General features: G+C 42.0%; 1 protein-coding gene across 6 annotated transcripts in view; it reads right to left on the bottom strand.

The window, feature by feature from the left end:
- clasp2 (cytoplasmic linker associated protein 2) overlaps positions 1-6000 on the bottom strand; it is a 66598-nt gene that overhangs the window by 57067 nt on the left and 3531 nt on the right. The window lies entirely within an intron of this gene.

Below are 6000 nucleotides of genomic sequence, written 5' to 3'. Positions count from 1 at the left end.
GCCATTGGTTTCTAGTCATCCCACTACAATATGAAAACTAACTTTCAGAGACTTCAAACTTTCTTCACATCAGTATTCCATCAATGTAATAAGTTTAGTTTTCATTGAAGCAGAGGCACTGATGTGTTTTGATGACTTGAAATTGGGCAAAGTTAATCTGTCTGCCCAAAAGGAACAATACCTGGGAAAAATTTACACAGCCAATTATTTGATCTGTGGTTTATGAATAGTTTAGCCACAGAAGCAGAACATTAGCCTATACGGTGGGTGTTACACACAAAAATCCAAGTTTGAAAATGAAGGGATTTTGATTGTATGTCATGAAATCTTTACTACCCCACATTTTTTGTAAAATAGTTTGTTACAATGGAAAATGAGGGTAAATTGTAGTAAATGGACCAAACAATCAAAATCACTGGCATGGTCCTTTGAAGGGATTTCTTAATTCACGGTCATTCAATTCAAGTTTCGACTCCATGTAGATTGGGTTAGGGATTGTGTAAGGGTTTTAGTTAGAATACCAATTTTACTTAGTTACTGTTGTGACTGGTGTTTTAGTTAATGACTAGGATTAAATAAATTGATAACGGAAAACCAATTAATTGAACCCAGCCATAGTCCTTTAAGTCACAACATCACTGGAGGGGGCATTTATTTGATCTTACTACCCTGACTGGATTTCCGAATCAGGCTGAATTAATCAAAATGCCTGCTGAGTCTCTTCTGATTCAGGTGACATGGATGAGCACATAGCTGTCAGGTATTGTTGTGGTGAGAGAGGGGCTCAGGACTCGGTCTATTCCCTTTTCATCAAGTTGCAGACCAACAGCATGTCAGACTCATTTGACTCCCAAAAATCTGGAGTCTGGAAGAATTCTTGCAGTGTGAGACAACGACCCAAATGTCTGGCCGAGACTGGCAACAGCCTATCAGAATGGAGCTCTAAGCAGAAAATACACATAAACAGGAACTGAACAAGTTGTTCGGGCGGGGAGATGTAAGTGCTGCAAGGTTACTGGTGAACCGCATCACAGATGACTGATGTACAAAGTGATCCTTCTAATCGTCTAGTGTGTAATCACTATTCCTAGCTTGTCATCAGGTTTTTTGTACAACAGGGAGGCTAGCCTCTACCATTTAGAGTCAAATGCTTCCTTTTTTTAGCCTGTTCGGATTTTAGAAGTGGTATGGTCTGTAGGCGGCACACTGTGTGTAAAACAGCTGATAGCAAAGGTTTCCTCTGGGCTACTGTGTCAGCTGTGGGGGAAAAAAGGTGCTGTGGTGGCAAGGCAGGCTGAGGTGCCATGAGACTCATGAGACCAGCTCACAGCCTTTGTTACACTGATACTGTGACTCCACTCTCCCATCTTCCCTGTCTCTCACCGCAGGGATCTGGCTCATTAGCTTATGTGACAGAAAGCTTGAGTGTAACTAATATTGGTGATGAAGGTAGACAGGATCTTTTCTCCAGCGACAAAGAAAGAGTTTTTCCACTGTGTTTCTGATTAGGATCAGATCCCATGCAGTGCCGTGCCGCTGGAATGCTTGTGTTGGCAATGCCGTGGTGGAGTTGAGCAGTCCAAAGAAAATCCGTGAAAACATTATTCCCCCTCTGAGTGGAGAGTCAGGCTGCAGTTCTTCCCTATTTTAGTCAAAGGAATAAGAGAGAGCAGCCAGGTAGCTACAGAAACAAAGAGGGAGAGAAGCAAGGAGATGAAAAAAAGGGAAACGGGCCAAGTAATATCAGAGGGGGTGAAAAAAAATCACCTGGAGAAGAAACATGAGCTCTGGGTCAAATATGATGACTCCCTCATACTGACCTAATTTATGGGGAAAGAGGGGGAGGGGAGGAGAGCAGGAAGGCAGGAAAAACAGCAAGAGAGAGGGGAGAGAAAAACCAGAGCATGAGGGAAACAGCCTTCAGGCCTTCCCTCCCCCTCCCCTTCCCTCCACCCAGCAGCACCCCAACAAACCCGGCGCCCACGACCATATGGCACCGGCACTAGCAGAGACAGAGAGAAGGATGCAGGGAGAGAGATGCGAGGATCTGAGCTTGTAAGCTACCTGGGGAGAAAGGAAATGGAGACGGAGAGGACGCTGTTTCCTGCTCTCCAGGCCTCCTGCAGTGAACCCACTGACTATGGGTGAGGAGGCAGAGGGGAGTGAGCACCAGATGGTCACTTAGGTACCCCCCCCCAACACACACACACACACACACACACACACACACACAAAACTTCTAACCCAAACTGGGCACCATGACAAGGCAGTGTCCAGCAAGGACAAGCGTGCGTGCGCGCGCACACACACACACACACACACACATACACACACACACACACACACACACAAATATCATTAATCAGTGGGTACAGGAGCACCGTGATTCAGCAGTGTCCTTTCTAAAATGCCATGATGCTGAACTCTGCTATACGTGAATCTGTTATAAAATGGCAGTGTCAGGTGTTATATGACAGGCACCACAATATCCTTGCGCTGCAAGCTTCAAAACACGGCCACTTCGTTTAGTACCTGGTGCTACTCTGAGCTTTACTTGGAAAAACCCTAAATATTTAGCCCAGAATGAATGGTGCTTTGTGAACACTCAGGTTGGGGCGTCCAGTGGCTTAGTCTGTTAAGACGCATACCATGTACAAGGTTTACTTTGACTGCTGGAGAGGCTTAGAAGGTAAACTGAGGGCTGGTTTGTGCAGAAATACAGGGTCGGGGACTCTAAGCATCACACAGCAACCTTTGGGAGTGGGCAAATAATGACTTGAACACATTCACAGACCATCTAAACAGGGGTGGTGACACTCCAATCTCCTCTGCAAGGCAAACAAAAAATTACTCACATGAGGAGGTTTAGATGCTTTGCAAAGTCTAGTATTTTTAAGTAGGCTGCTGAATGCTTTAATGTATGCTAGGAATGGAGCTCCATGTATGAGCTAAAATAGCTACTCAAGCTCTGCTGTTTAATCTGTACACACTTCTTTTTCTGCACTGTACTATGGACATACATGTAATATAGGCATTTCTGTATGATGATGCATGATGAAATACTGTTTAATGCAATATTTAACAGATCTTGAGTGCAATATTTTGCTGACCATGAGTAATTGTAATAAATGCACAAACTTTGTACCTCTGTCATAGTCGTTGTACATAATAGTTTGGAAGATTTCAATTTTGTATTATTCAATTTCTTTTAGTAAGTATTTATAGCTTAACAGCTCATTATTATTTAACTATTCTGTTCTGATCTTGCGTGATTAGCTCATTTATATTGTTATTTGACTCTATATTTTGTAATTTTTGTAATTTGATTTGTGTTTCAATATAGTCTCATTGGATAATTTAATTTCATAATCTTGTGGTACATGTACAACGTCAGTAAAGGAATCTTGAATCTTGAATAAACTAATCAAAATACTAAAACTGGGTGGACAGTTGAAGAAAAAAAATGTCAGAGAGCAACGCTGTGGGGTCTGGCAGTCAGGCAGCCTTAAAGAAGTACCCATCCTAGACCAGTCCAGTCAGTGTCCAGTCATTTGGCACTGCTGCTCGAAAACCAACAGAGTAAAAGCAGTATGCAATATTAATGCCAGCTGTGTGTGTCATATATGCACTGAGCCCACAGTGATGGTGAGAGAGCAGATTGCATGAGGTGAATATACAGTCATGGCTGCTGAGACTGAAAAAAAGACAAGATTAAGAGAATCAAACAGACTCCTTGACAAAAAAAAAAAAAAAAAACTAGTGAGAGATGGGAACATGAGCAACAAAGAGGAGAACAGATCCAAGACGATATGATATCGTCTACATTACTAAAAGAGGAACTTGGACAGTTCTACAGTCGCCTCCTCTCAACATAGGCATTTATGAGTCACGATTTGTGTCTGACTGTGAGCTTTCCACTTAGCCCCCGACTTACCCCATCCATCACTCAAGCCCCCCCTCTTCCCCCGCTATAACTCTGCCTTCATCTTCCTCCCCTCTCCAACTCTGCATCATCTCTCCATCCCCCCCGTCTCTCTGCGCTGACTCAGCATCTTGACTGCGGCTAACCCCTCCCCCGTCTCTGTCCTCCAGAGATCCAACCGGCATCATCTAAAGCCCTGTGTATTAAAGTCCCAAGCACATGAGTCCCAGACGCGGATTTGAACTCAGGTTATGTGTCATCCACATGAAAAGATAGAGCACAGAGTGAGTCAGCAGCAAGTGGTTTTATGAAACAAAAACATACTGTGCTTCCATTGCAAATTTGACTGTAACACTGGACGAATGACAGCTAACACATGATTATGTTACTCGATTGACAGCCACGACATGGCTGTCATAAATCCTGCACTGGCTGTCAGTCAACAATCAAACTTCAGGTCAGAGTGTGCAGGGAGGCACTGTCAGTAAATGTAACCATCCACTGTCCTCTCCTTGCACCCACTACACTCAGTACAGTCTCTTGTGGCAAGGTGCTTGTGCAGTAAGCTCACGCTATTCAGAGAGCAAGCACAATGCCTTTAAATATGGTCACACTTGCCTGAGGTAACCAAACCAGAGGAGAAAAGAGCAAATCGATGAAATTTAATATTGCTGACTGATGACATAAGTAAGTTTTTTTGACTGAAACTCAAATGAGAGTTGGCACCAAAGTATATACATAAAAACATAATTGTCGTATTAAATGAAATGTGAAATATGCCAGTATTGAATAATAAATAGGATGTTATAAACATTTCAAAGACTGTGGATCTTGGTGTGCCCTGGTTGTTCACCAAGAGCACAAACCACATACCAAGTGGCCCAGGCTCGATTCTGAGCTGAGTCCTTTCTCCTGCCTTTCCTGTCTCTTTCTGCCGTTGCTGTCGAAAAAAGCAACATTTCCAAAAGCAATAAATAAATAAATAAATAAAATCTTAAAAACAATCTTTATACTGTGGATCTAAATGTTTTCTGCATGGTTTTCTGCTTCAGTTACAATGATGCAACGAACTGGCAGGTTCATTTTTTCATATCCATGCTACACCGGCCACTGGAGGAAAAAGTTGACTTCAGACTCTGAATAACACATGTGGAGTCCAACACGGAAATTACAACAATGGATCACCATTTCACATCAAACATTTTTGGTCTGGTCTTGTGAGGAATGCTCCACAACCAACATCAACATTACACAGAGCCAACACCAAGCTAATACAGGGTGTTGGATAATACAAAATAAGTCTCTGTCTATTTGTAACAACACTGTCATCACAGGTTTTAGTATGTGAGGGGTCAGATACTTCATTCTGGTGTATTTTGCCTCTTATATGCCTGTGCGCAATAAAACGACATTACAGTTTAGAGCTCTTGATAAAATCTTCTTCACAAAGTTTTCTTCAAATCATGTCTCCTGCTTATGGTGCAGTATCAGCAAATAAAAGAAATTTTACCATTGTGAAAATTCAACCAGAACTATCTTCAATTAGCCTACTTTATCTTCACACATTAGCTGCAAATTTTCAAGCAACTTCCACAACCCTCTTTGTGCATTCAGAATACTTTTTTTAGATTTCACTGTTCATCAACATCTGAAAAAAGCTCCATGTATATGATTTCATATCTTATGGTGCAGTGACACGATCAACACCTTTATCTGATAGGCAAGTGCAAAAACAAAACAAAAATAAGAAAGCTGATGCAGTTAAGAAGCACAACTTATTTGAATGTTACAATATTGATTCCCAGACTTCTCATATCAATAATGCAGATTTTATTGGCAAGCAATGTGTAACAAGCAGACTGTCAATTGGTCATACTGAAATGTTGACTCTGGAAACTGCACAGACCACCTCTGAATGTGGTCTGCACAATGGGATCCTAGTAAGTCCTCAATGTGTTTTGAGTGCATTCACACCTGTATGTAACGCTGTCCACTTGTGATAGGATCACCCCAGAGGCATTTTAATGCCAGGTGTGAACAGGGCCAAAGAAAAAATACTGAGGACTAATGTTAAATCT

The sequence above is a fragment of the Myripristis murdjan genome, chromosome 11 (assembly GCF_902150065.1).
Source record: "Myripristis murdjan chromosome 11, fMyrMur1.1, whole genome shotgun sequence".
NCBI lineage: Eukaryota > Metazoa > Chordata > Actinopteri > Holocentriformes > Holocentridae > Myripristis > Myripristis murdjan.
The sequence above is the reverse complement of the archived record's forward strand: the minus strand, read 5'-3'. Positions and strand labels throughout refer to the sequence as shown.